Source organism: Malus domestica, chromosome 03, assembly GCF_042453785.1.
Source record: "Malus domestica chromosome 03, GDT2T_hap1".
Lineage (NCBI taxonomy): Eukaryota > Viridiplantae > Streptophyta > Magnoliopsida > Rosales > Rosaceae > Malus > Malus domestica.
In genome coordinates this window covers 13952064-13971439 of record NC_091663.1, presented here as the reverse complement: position 1 = coordinate 13971439, position 19376 = coordinate 13952064, and the positions used below count along the sequence as shown (strand labels likewise).

The 19376-nt window shown below is 35.4% G+C and overlaps 1 long non-coding RNA gene and 1 pseudogene across 1 annotated transcript; both read left to right on the top strand.

Moving 5' to 3' along the window:
- Positions 1-19376, top strand: part of LOC108173689 (inactive beta-amylase 4, chloroplastic-like) — a 41043-nt pseudogene that overhangs the window by 10518 nt on the left and 11149 nt on the right.
- Positions 10209-11540, top strand: LOC139194201 (uncharacterized). The gene is made up of 2 exons (XR_011578967.1): positions 10209-10378; positions 11152-11540. It is a non-coding gene; the product is annotated as an uncharacterized lncRNA (long non-coding RNA).

Below are 19376 nucleotides of genomic sequence, written 5' to 3'. Positions count from 1 at the left end.
TAGTCATCAAAGAAGAAGGAGAATTGAAAGTAAGTTTTAATTCACTAAGTGATTGGATTAATACAAATCAATTGGATTGGTGCCAATCACCTCAGTGCCTTGCTAATTAGAACCTAAAATGATTGTACACCGAAACACTCCTGTGGTGAGACAACTAAAGGATGATGGAATAAATTAATTGCATTAATTAAGTGCTATGATTAATTAGAAAGTCTAAAGAAATCATAGAAGCGATGAAAGATCGTTTTGGACTTAAAGAAAAGTTCAGGTTCATATGGGCCCATTAAGCCCAAACCCATTGGGCTTTTATTTAAGCATATGATGACTTGAATTGATAAAAGCCCAAAGCCCAAACAACACAAAGGGGCTGGCCAAAGAGAGAGAGAGAGAGAGAGAGTCAAGTTTTTCACTCACTTCTTTGACATTTATAAAGAAAGTTTAATGAAAAGTTTCATTAGGGTTTTGTGTGTTATTTTCCCAAAAGAGAAAAATAAGTCTCTCTCTCTCAACACACTTATAGCCGGCCACCAAGAGGAGGGAAAGCTAATCATCTCTCCTCCTTTTGGTTATTCCATTATCCATCTCACTACATTAGTGGGTGTGGATCTTTAGAGGTCTTCTACTTTGGAGACTAAAGGAGAAAGGAGCTCTAAATCTTTCAAGGTGGAGGAAGCTAGGAGGGAGGCTAGACTCAAGGAGTTCCAAGAACAAAGAGCTTGGAGGTGGTCCATCCTTGGTCTCAAGTCTAGATCAAGAGGTATAAAACTAAACCTTCACTTTGTTCTTCAATATTTTCTTAGATGCATCATATATGAACTTATGCTTCTTGAAGGGGATTTGCATGACTATAGCTTTGATATTATGTGATAACATGCTTCCGTTGCTAATGTATATAAATTTTGAATTGTATATGCATGCTAGTCACTAGAAATCCCACATAAATCTCATTATTTCCCTTCAAGTGGTATCAAGAGCCAAAGGTTTATATTTGATGTGTCCTTTTGGATTTTATGCATATGGGTTTTAATTTTATGTTTGACATATTATTTCTTCATTCAAAATATGTTTATCTTTTATTTTTTCAAAGGTTGAAAAATGTGTTTCAAGAGTTGAAAAAGATATGTATGCAAAAAGTGTTTTGGATGCATGAATGAAGAGTGAGTTTTTGAACAAAATTTGGGGCTTATGTACCATAGGGGAGGGCACGGTTTTTGGGGGATTTTTTGGCTTGTGTTTGTGTTTTATTTTAAGTCACACACACACACTTTGAAGCTAAGAAAGTAGAGGCCTTGTCACTTTTGTTTTTTGGTTTGAAAAATCACCAAGAAAGTACAAATCTTGAAATTGTTTTCATGGTTTTGTTCTTGGTGTTCATGGTTTTGATTTTGGTGTAAAAGGTTTTGTTTTAGTGTTCATATTTTGTTTTTTGAATTTGGGTGATTAACTTGCAATCAATAGCCTTCCATTGATTGACTCCATCCTAGACTTGACTAGGAGACCTTTCACCCATCATTCCTTTCAAGCCAACTTGCACAAGTGGTGACAAGGAAAGCTAGGGCTTTTGCTTTATTTTGAAATTTAGGGAACATGTATGAAACACTCCCTCTCCCCCCATCACATAACCAGCCACCCTATTGATGGGTCCTCTATGGGCTATTTTGCAATTTTAAAAGTTGATTATACTTTCTAGTATTTGCGGTTTGACCCCTAACTTTTCATAATTGCATTTCGGCCCCACCTCTTTATGAGATTAAAATATTATGATTTTAATTTTTTTTGTAGCTTAAACTCATCATATAATTATGCCCATATGTACTAAATCTAATTGATTATGTTGCATTCCAATTTAATTATTTATTAAGTAGTTAGTAAAATGGTTGACTATGGACTTGTGCCTTAAACGATAATTGAGCTATGAGAAAGGCCGCTAAATTCAAATGGTTTGAACCTTGGGAATGTGTTTTAATTGTTATTTCAATTGGACCTCAACATGTTAGACATTAATCTTTCTCTCCCTCTTAGTATATGTAATTTGTAGGAATTTGTACAAATCGGTTTGTAATTCTTATTACTTCTTTATCTCTTTCAATTAGTTGATTCCCTCTAGTACTGGACTAGAGTTTCTTTAACTATTGGTAAGGAAACATATTAAAAGGGGTTTCCATGAGATTAAAGATTTGTTGGGTCCAACGCCCTAATTAGCAATGAATGATTGTCTTTCGTTTCTAATGGCTCAATGAAAAATATTTTAATTGGATTGAAAGTGCGTAATTAAAACGATACATTCCTCCCTAGATCTTATTCAACAATGTTGGCTCATTGTTGAATCAACCTAATAAGTCCATAGTCATCCAAAGAGCCTAAGATAACTATAAAGTCCAAATTTAAAGGAATGCAAAAATCTTAGTAGTAGTAGTTACTTCCAATATTTGAAAAATTCGATTTTTGATATTGATTTGTTTTTCTCAAAACAAATAGTGGGAGTATCATAAGCTACTAAACTAAAATGAACACAATTAGTAGTGATATATATCTCCAATATTTTAAAAAATTGTTTTGATATTGATTTGTTTTATGAAAACGAATAGTGGAGATATCATATGCTACTAATTTCATTTACTTTGGACTAGTAGTTGTAATAGGACACAATTTATTATAATTTGATTAAATAAATAAAATGATGAGACCTTAAAATCCCTCAACCAACATCCAATATTAAGTTGAAAGCGCTTTGAACACTTCTTCGTGGCCTTCCACCATGGTAGGCTCCAATCGTTTATGACTCATACACCACCTTCACCCTATCATGGGGGAGTTCAAAGTCTGTGCTTCTACTCAGGAGGAGTCTATTTCAAACATTTGATGTGGTGAAGGTAGGCAACGAGTATGGCCAACATCATATCATCGTGAGGTCTTACTTGGACCCCTATCTAAACCAGCATGGTGGGTCAAAACTTAACTAAGAGAAATGGTGCCAACATCATATCATTGTGAGGCATTGTTCTCTAGAGGCCAACAAGATGAGTAATCACAAAAGGTTGTTGTGAATGGGTAGTTCTACCCTCTCATTATTATTTTTGCTAGCCGACATCGTATCATCGTGAGGTGAGCTTGGTAATAGTGAGTCTCCCATAACCCGCTAGGAGCTTTCATTGAAATCTCCCGGATTCCATCTTGACGGATATGGAATTTTCCAAAAATAATGGGTGGTGTCATTCAGTTTAAAGACCCGAATCGTTTGACTTAATCAACAATCGAACTAATTTATTTTATTGTTATGTATTTAGATATGGTTGGAAGCACACTTGTAAAGATACTCGACAAGCATTGCCTTGAGGGGCACAATTTCCCATCTTGGTATCGTAATGTCAAGATTCTCCTAACCTTGGAGAAAATTGTTTACGTACTAGACAAGGCTCCACCTCACATACCTGTTGGCCCTAAGGCCACTGAGGATGAACATGCTAAGTATGACAAGCACGTTGAGGATGATACATAAGCCAAGTGCTATCTGTTGGCTTCCATGAATGAGGAGCTACAGAGACAGCATGAGGGTATGGACAATGCATCCTCCATCATACTCCATCTTACGGAGTTATATGGTGAAGGGACGCACAATTTTAGCTTCAGCACTGTCAATGAACTTGTGAAGACCAAAATGGTCAAGGGATGAAGGAAAAATTTTGTCCTAGCTAAGAACAAGTAAGAACATTTGAATACATATGCAAACTATTAACACATTAAAGTAGGCATGCATTCAAAAACAATTCATAAAACTCATGACTTTCAAAGCCTAGTGAATGGTGAACCAAAAGACTCTTTAACAACATTAAAGAGAATGAAGAATTTAAAGATTCTTTACCCTTGAAGCTCATCCTTGTTTACACAAGGGATTCACCCAAGTGGAGGGCCTTCAAGTCACCTCCAAACTCCTTGGATCTTGCTTGTGATTTCCTTCTCCTTTTGTGCTCCTTTGGTCCTTGAGGATGTGAGGAAAGGATCTCCAAAACACCAAAGGTTTGGTGTCTCTAAGTCTCCACACCAAGGATGAGGTGTGAAGATGAAATGGATGACTTAGAGAAGAAAAAATTGCTAGATAAATCTCCTCTAAGTGGCCGGCCTCCTTGTTGAAAAAGAGAGAATAGGTTTCACCTCTTTTCTACAAGAAAAACCCTTATGAGAAAAATAGCTATAAAGTTGCTTTTATAACACTTTTCTTAGGTGAGTGGCAAACTTGCAATTAAGCAAACCTTCACCCTCTCCTCACCATGGCCGGCCTATTTGTTGTGATTGGGCTTATTGCCCATTTTGTTTTAGTTGTCATACAACTTAAACATAATGGGCCTTGTGGACCAAAACACTTTTGGGCCTCGAAACCCAAAACCAACTTAAAAGCCCAATACGAACCTTTCGTAAAATTAATTAACTAATTAATTAATCTTGACCATTCTTCAATTAAACCATTTAATTGCATATCCATTTTATTTAATTTCTTCACTTTCATCCTTACTCGGTGTACGATCCATTAGGTTCCATTTAGCGAGGTAGTGGGCGATTGTTACTCTTAACGATCGATTGTGAATTGAAACCACATTTCAATTCTACCTTAAAATTAGTGTTTGCTAATCATCAAGGCTTCCACAAACCATGAGTGACACCTAGCAGCATGTCATGGTTACCCAAGCTAAGTAGAATTGGTTGGAGAACCTATCCAGTTACAACTACAATGCAATACGGTCATTCTCTAATACAATACTCTTAATCACATTGTTTAAGTGATAGTTTGTTTCATGTGATTCTTTTGAATAAGATTTGGAACAAACTTCCTAAGTCATATTCATATGCTTTGGCCAAAGACTCTCGAATCACATCTTAGAGTATTCTCCTTCCACCATGGAAGGTTAGAGATCCCTTGTTGTGCATTCATATGCCTACATGACTAGATAGCTTGACCCCAACAATGCCGTGGACACTCCAATGGAATGCCTTTGACATGATCAAAGGTCAAGGACCTAACCATTAGACATCTATGATGCCTCAGGTCAAATGACTACTTTGCATATTGCAACTATCGAGTTCTTACATGACATGTATGTTCGAACTCTCTTTTGATCGTAGTTCAGTGTACTCGATTACTCTTTCGAGCACCTATGTGTTTGTCTTAGTGTCCAACACCAAATGACTTGAGACTAGTCATACTCACACTTGAGTCGACATAACACATACTAACCTTAGCGGATTGTCAATGCCCAATTGGCAATCCTATGGCTAGGAGCGTTTTAGGAATGAACATAAGAGAAAGGTCTCGATAATCTAACTTACTTAAATCACTTGTCTCTTAGATCAAATACATCCCTTGGATTCCCTTATTGCTTAAGCACATGATACAATAAATAGTGATTAACAATAAGCTTTGCCTTTCATTAAACATATAAAAGTTTAATACAATAAGTATTCCAAAAGCTATTACAACAAATGAGTGGCTTTGTGGGCATACTTCCAACAAGGGAGCCCCAGTGCATCAACATGTACTGAAGATGATTGGACTCATTGAACAATTGGAGAACCTAGGGACTCCACTTGACGGGGAATTGGCCCAGGACTTCATCTTGGCTTCTTTTTCTGATTCATTCTCGCAGTTCGTCATGAACTACAACATGAACAAGATGGATAGCACTCTCTCTAAGTTACTAAACATGTTAGTAACCGCTGAGAAGACTATGAAGAAAGAGAACGTTGTAGGGACTACTGCAGTAGCCTACAACAAGCCATCCGCTTCCAAGGCTAAGCCAAAAGGCAAAGGCAAAGGAAAGGAGAAGAAGTCACCCACTCCTAAGGCACAAGGAAGAGTGAACAAAAAGAAGGCAAAGGAGCCCAAGGGGACTTGCCACCATTGTGGAAAGGACGGGCATTGGAAGAGGAATTGCAAGTTATACCTTGCATCTCTGAATGACAAGCCACAAGGTATGGTTTTGTTCTTATCTTCAATTCTAATTGTTAGATCTTCTAATCTTTATATTTGATATAAAATGCTAATCACTTATGCAATTGTATGTAGGTGATGGAGCCAAGTAGAAGATGGACGAGCAAAGAAAAAGGAATGGAATGAAGGGTTCGGCCATTATTTTTTGCTAACTACTTAGGAAGTTTGTTAGGCACATTAAAGATAGTCTTTAAACTTTCTTATTTTGCTAAGAACTTATTATGTGACTTCGTATGATGGAAGACCCACTTTTGGTGCCTATATGAAGGTATATAATTAGTCTCTAATGTAGGAGCTAATTCTTTTGTATTAAAACATTATGAATGTTTAAACTTATCATATCAATGTAATTTGATGAATGCCTTCTACTAAATTTGTTCCTCAAAGTAGTATTATGAATTGAAAAATTGTCTTGTTGTATTCTAGTTGAGATACAAGAAATATATCACTTATATAATGCGATATCCAAGCTTTGGATTTATCAATTAAGGATAGATCTTTCATGTTGGCCATAGATGGATACAATGAATCTTTAGATTTGGTTCCAATTGCCTACATATGAGTTCTATATGAATTGAGAAAGTCTAGAGATTCCTTTCTTGAAGAAAAGGAAGATCACATTATAATGACATAAGTAATACTTGAGAAAAACGTTTCTTATATGGTTATCACTTACCTAACCACAATAACCAAGATCACTCTTGGTTCAATGAGTATTTTCGAACAACTAATTGGACATTCTTAAATTGTTTTAAGAAATGTCAAATATGTTAGTGATCAAACCAATGAAAGTATCTAAATCTATAAAAGGTTTAAAGACTTTAGTTACTTAATAACAAGACATGAACTTAGTGGAGTTGGAACAATAAGCTTAAAAGGTTCTAAGCTACTCCACAATGTCCTCTACCCGTATACTTCATAATTATACACTATGAATGTATAATGCGATTTCTCATTAAGGTCATGAGAAACAGTGGGAGGTGAGAAAAAGGATATAAACTTGAATATGATTGGTTTATAAGTTGTCTAAAATTAATAGTGCATCACTATTATTAATGAGTTTGTAATTTTAATTGTTAAAAGGTCTCAAACTCATCGAAGCGTTAAAATCGATGTTGTGTAACATTCTAAGAATAATCTATGAATGTTGGTTTCACCAACCTAGCATAAAATGGTTATATGTTGGGAGTTGTCCATCATTCTCTTTTATGAGAACATGCTAAGTACAAAGCAAATGGCCAAGTTGATGAAACAAAAGGGAATAGTTTCAAAATGAGTCACAACATATAGTTTAACAACAAGACAATCCGATTTCAACACCTCATGTAACTATAATGCTCTATATAGTGTTAATAAGGAATTAAATCAACCACCTAGTCGGAATGGTTGAATTCCTATATCCTTAGTAGGAGCCATGCTACCATTAATGATTTGGATAATTCTTATATGACTGCCTTAAAAGGTTTTAGTATGAATAAAACTAGAAATATGATGTTTGACACCATATAGTTTAAATGAATGGACTTGATAAAAACAAGTCACACATATCAAATGGGATTACTTGAGAAGGAATTTTTTTGTATATGTTCATTTAAATAACTTGTGTTAGCTAGAGTTGTTGATTGTCCAAAACTGTTGAGACATCATCAATAAGCTAATGGATCTTAAAGATTGTCAATAGATCCAAGACAAGTTAATGGGAGCTATATGCATTCAAATCAAGAAAATATAAGTGTTATGTTTTCTTAAGGTTTCGAATGAATGCTTAGTTACAACAAGGTCAGTGGGAGTGATGTAATAGTTTTGAGCAACATATTATGAATGAAGTCTATTTGATAGACGTAATAAATATTGATGTTACTCAAAATGACAAATTGTGACAAGGTCAATTTTGAAGTACAGACGTAAAATGGACTTATTGATATAGCAAGGTTATCTCAAGAAAAGTTGTATAAGGAAATTGAATCTCAAACGTTGAAGATTTGAGAAAGTATTTCTACATATTTTAGAAAAATTGCTTTCATGACCCTTATAAAGAATATGTCACAAAATCACAATAAGGGACACATGTATGGACTTGTGAGATGATATCCAAAAGTGAAAAAACCATAAGGGTTGTCACTGTAAGATATTACTATGTCCCAGGATCAGAACCAAAGCAACTGATTGAATATTATTACCTTTGAGAAAGGAACATCATAGTGAGACTCTGGAAGCGTGCATTCACTTAGGTTATAAACCAAAGTGACAATAACCCATTTTAACAAATGGAACTTCATGGTGGATGAAGTACTAATCATATGAAAGTATTGATAGTATGGTACTACAATGGTCTCGAGGTTGGAGCAAAGTTTGTATAAAGTATACAAACGAAATATATATCGATATATATTAAACTTTTAGAAACTGCTTCAAAAGGTGTTTCGAATAGACAGGGTTCATTATGAACCAATGATTGAATCCAAACCATAAGGTCGTTAGTAGGATACTACGACATAATGGGGCGATAGCTCAAGCCATGGAATCAAGGTCTCATCAAAGTATTTGAACACAAAGAAGAGACAACATTAAATGTTTTGGAAACATTTAATAAGTAAATCCTTATAAGTTAAAAGGATTAATGCATAACTTAGTTAACCTACGAGCTCAACTTCACTCGACTAGCATATATAAGATGCAAAACTGATTGACTTTAGTGCAAGTGGGAGATTGTTGGAAATATGCCCTGAAAGTCAATCTTTGGAAAAAACCTTTCAGGACAATGTCTATATGTATGGAAAACTCTAATACATCAAAAGGAAAAGTCACTCATTAGGACTATCTCAATAAACGATATACGTCCAAAAAGGTGAATCCATGGACAATGGATCGATGGAAGAAGTAATCTAATGATGTTAGATTGCAGAGACCTTCTTCACATAACCATGATGTCCAAAAATGTTCCTGGTCATAGGATTGTTAGAGGTACACTGACAATACATAGACCATTACATACTATGTCCCCTTCCAATGGGAAGGATGGAAAGTCTCATGCCATTCGTGTAGTGACACTAAGACAAGTATGTAGATGCTCATTATGGGAATGAGTTCACTGAACACAATCAAACGAGAGTACTTGCATGGAGGTCTCCTCACATGTCAAGCAAGTAACTCTACTGGTTGGAATAATGTAAGTAATCCTTTGACCTGAGATATCATAGTTGTCTTGGGGATACATTGCTGATCATTTGATAATGAGACGTGACCACATCTCATCTTGGATGTGTTCTATGCATTGTTGGGGTCAGTGATTTATTCTCAGAGGCATGTGAATGATCAACAAGGGATCTCTAATCCTCGTTATGAGAGGATGAATACTCTAAGATATAATTCAGGAATCTTCGGCCGAAGTATCGAGCGTAATGATGGAAAGCGTTCCTATACGACTCAATAAAATCATATAAATTGATATAATCACATTAGGGGTTTGACATTAAATATCCATACCCTAGTAATGTGATTGTGAGTATTGTATTAGAGAAAGATTGAATTACTTTGTAATTCCAACTGAATAGGTTCTCCGAACAAATTCTACATTAGCTTGGGTAGCCATGATATATGGTTAGATGTCACTCATGGCTTGTGAGTTCTTATAGATGATTAAATAAGTAGTCATCAAAGAAGAAGGAGAATTGAAAGTAAGTTTTAATTCACTAAGTGATTGGATTAATACAAATCAATTGGATTGGTGCCAATCACCTCAGTGCCTTGCTAATTAGAACCTAAAATGATTGTACACCAAAACACTCTTGTGGTGAGACAACTAAAGGATGATGGAATTAATTAATTGGATTAATTAAGTGTTATGATTAATTAGAAAGTCTAAAGAAATCATAGAAGCGATGAAAGATCGTTTTGGACTTAAAGAAAAGTTCGGGTTCATATGGGCCCATTAAGCCCAAACCCATTTATTTAAGCATATGATGACTTGAATTGATAAAAGCCCAAAGCCCAAAAAACACAGAGGGGCCGGCCAAAGAGAGAGAGAGAGAGAGTCAAGTTGTTCACTCACTTCTTTGACATTTATAAAGAAAGTTTAATGAAAAGTTTCATTAGGGTTTTGTGTGTTCTTTTTCCCAGAAGAGAAAAACAAGTCTCTCTCTCTCAACACACTTATAGCCGGCCACCAAGAGGAGGGAAAGCTAATCATCTCTCCTCCTTTTGGTTATTCCATTATCCATCTCACTACACTAGTGGGTGTGGATCTTTAGAGGTCTTCTGCTTTGGAGACTAAAGGAGAAAGGAGCTCTAAATCTTTCAAGGTGGAGGAAGCTAGGAGGGAGGCTAGACTCAAGGAGTTCCAAGAACAAAGAGCTTGGAGGTGGTCCATCCTTGGTCTCAAGTCTAGATCAAGAGGTATAAAACTAAACCTTCACTTTATTCTTCAATATTTTCTTAGATGCATCATATATGAACCTATGCTTCTTAAAGGGGATTTGCATGACTATAGCTTTGATATTATGTGATAACATGCTTCCGTTGCTAATGTATATAAATTTTGAATTGTATATGCATGCTAGTCACTAGAAATCCCACATAAATCTCATTATTTCCCTTCAATTCCCAGATGTGGGATTGTAGTCTTCAGTTCACACTAGATCAAAACAAACAACATTGAATTGTGATCTCTACAATGCATTAAAAAAAGTATCTTAAAATTTCTTGTTTTCTTGATAACTAAAGTCCCGTTTGATAATTATTTTATTTTAGTTTTTATTTTTTGATGCTTTTTTTTTTTGAAACTGAAAATTTGTTTTGTACTACTTTTAATGTTTTTTTTTTAAAAGCAAATTGAAAAATAAAGGCTAAACATTGAAAACTTAAGAAAGCAGTACAAAGAAGTTTACAATTTTTCAATTTTATTAAAAAGTGAAAAAAAAAATGAAAATGAAATGAAGATCAAATAGCCTATAATTAAATGGTCATTGAAATTGAGTGTCTCAAATCAATGTCAGGATTCCGTTATAATATTTTTCCATTTGAGTCAAATCAAGCACGAACATTGAACCAGAAAGCTACAAGCTTGAAGCTTGAATCCCAATTTATTCATTTACTTTTTTTTTTCTTTGTTTTTCAAGTTTTTAATTATATAAAACTAAAAATTGTTTTCTTTTATTTAAATATTTAAGGGCGTGACTTTGTGGTGGTGAGCACCACAGCTAATGCCAACCCAATTGCAAATGTTGGAATTGGAGGCAGACAACCAGTTGGCGGTCAAGATGTTTTGAGGGTCACTAGTGATGTGAGCTTTGAGAGCAAGAAGCGCAAACTGATCTGTGCTGAAATAGGTTTGAGCTATTGCTAATGCACACACTTAAGTAATTAGCCATAATCATCATATTGATACAACACAAGTAGTGTATCATCGACAACATTCTCGACAATAGGAAACGACTTCTCTCCATACATATTACATATATGCTCTCCTTAATTGTAGTAGTTTTCGTCTTTTGGTTTTAATTTGATAGAAAACTTGAACTCATTACATTCACATAAACAGAGAAACAAGTTAGTCTTACCAAGACTTGTGCACGACTTAGACTTGCCCAGCTTCTACGTCGAAGTGACGAGAACGAAGTCTTGCAATTGGGAATTTTTACATATAAAACACATCATTCATTTTTTGCTTATTGTCAACTATAGAGGCAAAATGAGATCAAAATCATATGCAATATGCGTAAAATGAGATCAAAATCAAATTTAAGTAGGCCTTCATTTTTTGCTGATAGCTTAGCTAGGTGAGGGGGAATGGTGATTGCAGTGAGACTGATGTAAGTGACATTTAAGGGCATGACTAGAAGGTGGCGTCTTGATTCACAACATGAATTTTGTATACTATTGATGTAAGTGAGACTGATGTAACTTCCAACAAGGATGTCATCTTCATTCACCTTTACTTTTGGTGAAACATCGTCATTGAAATTTAACAATATTGGTAATTTGTGCTGCACAGTTGGAGATGCCCAAATGTGGAATTGTAGTCTTCAGTTCACACTAAATCAAAACAAACAACATAGAATTGTGATCTTCACTTAAAGTTTATAAAATTTCTTATTTTCTTGGTAATTAAGGAGCCGTTTGATAACCATTTCGTTTTTAGTTTTTTCTTTCGGGTTTTTTTTTTTTTTTTTTTGAAAACTGAAAACTTGTTTTCTAACTACTTTCAGTTTCTAAAAAAAATGAAAACTGAAAATAAAGGCTAAATTTTGAAAACTCAAGAAAGTAGTTACCAACGAAGTTTACAATTTTCAATTTTAATAAATGAAACTGAAAATAAAATGGTTAGCAAACGGCCTGTAAATTAGTATAAACATGGAAGTCACTAGAACTAGGGTCAAGTGACATTCCTCTCTACTCGTAGGCAAGAGGCTTTAAGTTTGACCCCCTTGATGACAAATTTGATACCTAATTATTATCAGTGGCAAAGCTACAGAGGAGCAAGAAGAGGCGGCCGCCTCTCTAGTCTGTCGGAATATTTGCAGGCGAGGGCTATGTTTTCTTCTACTGTTGCACGCAATGGCTCTATTTTCTGAAATGTTCAAGCCCAAAACGAAAGGAAGACACGGCGTTGTTTGATTTAATGACAAAAAAACTATATAATACAATATGGGGACCACCCCATTAACCCCAGCGTGGTCTTTTCAATGAAAAAAAATATATAATACAATATAGGGACCACTCGGTCCCATTAAAGCATCTCTAAAGGACATGTCAAATTTTAAACATAAAATTTGAATTTGACAGCTTATGTGATATTTTGACATTTTTCAAAATTTTGCTTTCCACCCGATATATCAAATTAAATATTATTTTATTACACTATTTTCTTTTCTTTTTATTTTATTAATTTCCTTATCTTCTACTCCTACTTGCATTCAAGTCTTTCTCCGTGAAAACTATGCACACCTGCAATATGTTCATCACTTTCTCAACTCTCCACATCAAAGCCAGATCCCTCAATTGGGTTTTCCTCCAATGTTTCATGTAAAGAATATAGAAGATAGAAGGAGCAATTGTTTTGAATGAATTTCTTCGATTGACTAACTATTCCTCATACAGAGATTATATACAACACTTTACAATTAATACATATCTACAATTTATGGCATGCAAGCCGTGATCCCCAATTTGTGGGATTGGCCTAAGCTAGGAAAGGCATATAACTTTTCCCTGATCTGTGGGATTTCACCTAGGCTAGAAAAGGCATAATACAATTATAATAATATTTCTTTAATACTCCCCCTTAAGTTGGAGAGTAAATATTGTGAACTCCTAACTTGTCATGCAGTGTCACAAACTGATCATTTCCTAAAGCCTTTGTAAATACATCTGCTAGCTGAAACCGAGTAGGAACATGTGAAGGACTAATCATTCCAACTTGCAGCTTTTCTCAAACTATATGGCAGTCAATTTCAATGTGCTTTGTACGTTCATGGAAAACAGGATTTGCTGTAATGTACAAAGCTGCTTGATTATCACAATACAATGGTGTGGGAGCTATCTATGGGACTCTTAGATCTTGTAAAATATATCGTAAACAAGTTAGCTCTAAACATGTTTTGGCCATAGCTCGATATTCTGCTTCTGCTGATGATCTAGAGACATTGGTTTGTTTCTTGGAATTCCATGAGATGAGAGAGTTTCCAAGAAAAATGCAATATCCTGTGACTGATCTCATTGTGGCACGACAACCTCCCCAATCTGAATCACAAAAGGCCTTCAAGGCAAGATTGTTAGAGGCAGGAAACAGTAAATCTTGACCAGGTGTGCCTTTAATGTATCTGAGAATCCGTAAGGCAGCATCCCAATGTGTTTTTGGAGGCTGATGCATGAATTGACTGAGTGTTCAAATAGAATAGACTATATCTGGCCTTGTGACGGTGAGATAAATTAACCTGCCAACCAATCTTCTGTACTTTGTTGGGTCATTGAGTAGTGCTCCATCTGTTGAGGTGAGCTTAAGATTCTATCGGTGTGATGCTGACTTTGATTGTTGCACTGACTTCATCGATAACTTTGGTGTTTTTCCTACTTTTCATCTACTTTTACTGCCAGCAAACTGCAAAAAATGAGCAAAAAACAGAGTAGAAGCAAGAGGAAGTTGTGGAGATAGAGGAGGAGGTGGTGATTTTTTAAGATGGGGAGGACCTCACAGTCTATGACATTCTCGATGCTCTGGGGGAAGTGATCGGAAAATCGAACTATGGCATGCTGTATAAGGCTTTGTTGTAGAGCAGTAACTTAGTGAAGTTGCTGAGAAAAGGGAAGAAAAAGGACGGCAGCGCTTCTCAGGTTTGAGTGAGAGAGGAGAGTTTGCAAATCTGATAAAAAAAATTAATAAAAAAATATTTAACGCTATTGTCAAATTTGACAGTAAGGGTGGAGAGCTGCTATTCCATGTCATACCACATCAGATTTGGCTTCTCGATTGAAAAACATTGTAGCTGTCTTTTTTTTATTGTTATTGTTGATTTGGACATTTTGACATCTCCTTTGGAGATGCTCTTAATCCTTTATTCTCCTAGTCCCAAATTCCCAATCCCCTCACCCAAATCAATTATTCTGCCCAGATTACCCCCTTCCTTTCCAGCCTTCAAGCCAACCCTTAGCCAGCGGCATCCAGTTCCAAACCAAGTCAGCAACTTCTGGTTCAAAGCCGGATTTTAAAGCCAATTTTTAAGTTAAATTTCTAGTTTTTTTTAATTTAAATTCCTAATTGATAATTTAATATGAAATTGTTTAATCGATATGGAATTATAGCTCATGGTATTAATTATTAATTATTGATATGAATTATAATCATGAATGAAATAGTTTATTATTGATGAATTGAATTAATGATTATTGAATAGCTTATATGATTATTAAATAATTTATGTGATTATTGATATTGATTAATTAAATTGTTAGTTTAATTAGTTATTAGTCATATAGTAGACTATACTATAATATTAAGAGTCTAAGATTATTATTATTATTTTTCATTATATAGTTACGTAATGGAACAAAACTATAACAAACAGTGTTATGAATATTCTAAAACACCACCGAGTAGCAAAATGGAAATCCATTGTTGATTGATAGCCAGTGGCGAAGCTACATAAGGGCGAGGGGTGGCCGCCGCCCCTCCGCTCGCCGGAAAACAAGCCCAGGATCGGTCTTTTGGTTCGGTCGGAAACTAGAGAGTATAGAGGTTTTATGGCCTTTGCTGCTGTGCAGCGTCCCCTGTGAGCAGCAGGGTTTGTTTTATAAAAAAAAATATTTATTAAGTAAAACGACACCGTTTTACAGCTGTATTAATAAAAATAATAGGGGGACCACTAGTTTCCTTTAGCCATTTTCCCGTTCAATTTCCCATCTCTCCCACTTTACCAAACACAACAAATCTCCCCAATCCCAGCTTCTATTTCAATCACCACCCAACCGCCACACCATCCTTCCCAATTTTAGGTAAATTTTGTATTTTCTAAATTTATATTATGTCAAACTCTGTTTAATTATTTCATACGAAAATCATAGGATAATACATTAATATGGTTATTGATTATTGATATGAATCCTATGTTTATTGATGGGAATGAAATTATTGTTTAGGGTAAAAGTTGAATTCTTCATTATTGATTCATTATTGACTGATTAATTGAATTGTTGAATATATACGATATTCATATTGATTAGTTGAATTGAATTTTTGTTTATTGATTAATTTGTATGATTATTAGTATTGATTAATTGAAGGGGTGTGCTATCCACACACCCCTTTTTACTTCTCACACACCCCTTGTTAATTTCTGTCCGTTGATCTTCTTCAATCCATCCGATCCGACAGCCGAAAATAAAAAAGGTGTGGGAGAAGTAAAAAGGGGTGTGTGGATATTCCACCCCTTAATTGAATTGTTGGTTTGATTAGTTATTAGTCATATTAGTATAGTGTAAGAGTCTAAGAGGTTTTTTTTCTTCTTTCCATTGTATAGTTACGTAATGGAACCATACTATAAGAAACAATGCTTAAATTCTTGTTCAAATATTCCGAGTAGTCCTCATTCTCCTTCAAATATTCCAAGTAGTCCTTGAATATTCCGAGTAGTTCATAGCAAAATGAGGCCACTGAGTTGAATGATTGCTTATCCACCTAATTATCGCGAAACAATTCGTAGACATTATCTCTAAAATGATCTTTTTCAACCTAAAGACCACATCATGCTAAGAAAAGCTAGCAACAATCGATGTTTTATCACTGGTTGGGAGATCAATGATTGACTGATAGCATGATTGTCTACATTAAAATAGATGTATTTGCTTTTATTGACAACAAACCTAATATGCGACGTTTTCATGACATGAAACTTCGCCCACAACAATTTTAATTTGTTTGTTTTGATAAATTATGGAAGACATTATATAAAAAGATTTGGTTGTTGTCATTTTTTTGAACCTTGCACTCTTTTAAGTTAGCCCCTCCCCCCGGTAAATCCTGGCTTCGCCACTGGTGATAGCTTGGTTTTTTACATTGAAGGAGATGTTTTTGCTTTTATTAATAATGAACTTATTATGCCATGTTTTTATGACTTGAAACCTCGCCCGCAGAATTGTAACTACATTTCTTTGTATTGATACATTATAATTGACATTAATATTGTCTAACATGTAAAAGGATTTGGTTGTGTAATTTTTTTATTAACGCTTTTAAATTTCGCTTCTCCTCTCATTTATTCTGGTTTGGCCACTATTATTATGGCAATGAACACACACGTTCGAACCAGATTCTCATGTTCTGAAACATACTTGTCAACCTCGGGACCAACCTCGACATTGTTTTCCCGCATGAGCCTCTTGTTCCCACCCAAAACCATTTTGTCACCAACATTTCCACTAAGGCTACCTCCTGTGTGCACCCCAAAGTCCTTGGTCTCCATCACATGTTTAGTTGATCCAAACTTTTCTACTAGTTGGAGAAGAGTCCCTGTTTTATCAAAAACAACTGTTTTCACCTGCAGGGATCAAACACGTCCGTAAACGTCCATAACCATTTGTTCAACTTTTAATTTTGGAACGAAAGAAGAAACCAAAAAGAACGAAACATTTATTAGCCTTGTTATAAAAGGGAGTTGTCATCTACAAGAAATGGGGATTTAAAACTTGGCTCGTATGGCTTGGTGACATGGACAAGGTGCATAGAGGCATCAATCGTCCAGAACCAAAGGGTCATGTGGGAGTTGTCATCAGTGGGACAGATTCCAACTGTGAAATAATAGTTGCATGTTCAATCCCAATATATGCAGAAAAAACATCCCCCATACCCAATGACATAGATTGCATTTAGTTTTATGTCAAGAGACTAAACGTTGACAGAATGGAGGCAGAGCGTTTTACTGGTCGGAAATGAAGTGCATAACTTGTTATAATACGGAATATTGACATAATCTATGTTAGTAACATGGGTGATAATATGAAATGACGAGACCAATATTACGAGGAGAGCAACTTCATAACGGAGGAAAGACAAGAAAAACAACTACACTTGCACCCTCAAAACATATAGATAGTATCTAATCAGTAATTGTTTTTCACTAATACCAAAACAAACAGGTTTTCGACATCCTTGGAAGGAAAAGTAAGTAGGAAGTTAGGAACAAGTATAATGAAGCAACTAAACACAGCAGCAAAAACAACATAAAAATAAAATGCATGAAAACCAGATTCTAATTTAAAAAAGAAATTTGTTTCCAAGGATAAGGTGATCTTACCTTATAAGCCTCTTCGAGTACATTGCCACCCTTGATAAGGACACTTGCGAAGCACCCTTCCCTGTTGCAACCATTAGAGCAGCTCCACCGTATTCAATAGCCCGGTGGACCGGCTGTTGCTCCAACCCAATTGCCCCAGCTAGATGTGAAATCCCATTCCCGGAATTTCACCATTTATTGCGTATTTCGTATTTTAAATTCATATTTCGAAATTACTTTATCTCTATTAGTTAATTTTAATTCCGCTAATTATAAGTTTAGTAATTGATTAGTTATCGAGTTGGAAGTTTCATAGTCAATCTTTATCTTTCGTTGATATTTCGAAGTTACAACTAGTTTTTTTAAATATATCTCAAACCCACGAACACATAAGCGAAAGCCGTTTGCGAATCCAAATTATAACGGTATAATTACCGACGTTTGAAGTTGTGAACTATAGATTGTGGGAATTGTTTAATTTCCACATGTGGGCTAAAAGTTAAGTTAGTATAAAAAAATAAAAAATAAAAAATAAAAAAAGGGGGAACAATCAGATTGTTTTGGGGGGAGCTAGAAAGGACAAACTAAGGAGGAAAGGGGGGGACATTTTTCTTTCTCCCCCATTTGGTGAACCCGTGTCCACCACCAGGCCATTTTCAAACCGGCCAATTTCAGGTAAATTCCTCCAATTCTCAGTTGATTTTCCTATCTCCTTCACCTGCAACTTACTCAAATATCTTCTCCCTTCCATCTCCACCAAAAATCAAGGGTTTTTAAGGTCTAATTTGGGTAGAACTCCGTTGGAGAACCCGGGGGTTCTCGATGGCGATTTGTCGTTCCGAAGAGTATCACTATTCACCATCACCCTAAATCAACTTCCCTTGGACCTAGGAACAAGAGCCAACTAGTGGGTGGGGCGTTGGAACACCAAGGAAGCCGAATTGAAGAACACCCACCTTAGGGTTTCGATAGGTGCGAGCCAATTTGAGGGTCTTCCCGGCCAAATTGGACTCGGCCACAAGTATAAAGTTTACTTGTTGAGATCTTCATTTTTGTAAAATTTGAGACTTTTTGGAAAAAGTTGGATTTTCCAATGTGTGACATTCGATTTATGAAAATGTTGTTGGTTGAGTATATTGAATTGAAACCCAATTTAGTATGCTATGGTAGATATTGTTTAAGGACCTTAGAGACTTACAAGTGAAAATCTAGTGATTGGATCTTACAAAATAAGTGACGTAAGATCATGGACCCTACCTTAGAATGACAGTTCGATTCCTCATTAAATGTTGTTGTGGGAGACATATGAGAGTTTTTAAGTATGTGGATTATCGAAGGAAATCTAAATGTGGACTTCTACCTTGTTTAGGCGGTGATAGAACGTGATGCCTTGACTCTCGTGGTAGGGTACATTAGCGCGGACTCCAGGTGAGTGACTTTAACATATGTGATATTGATGATTACCTTGTTTTCGTAATTATTATCCTCTGTGGATATGACTTGGTTATATATATATGTTTTCTATTGAATTGTTATTTTTAATGCTTAGCCATTGATTCAAGTTATGGAATGAGATTTGACGTATGTATATGGTTTGATTTGTTTGATTGGCATGATGTGATCAAATG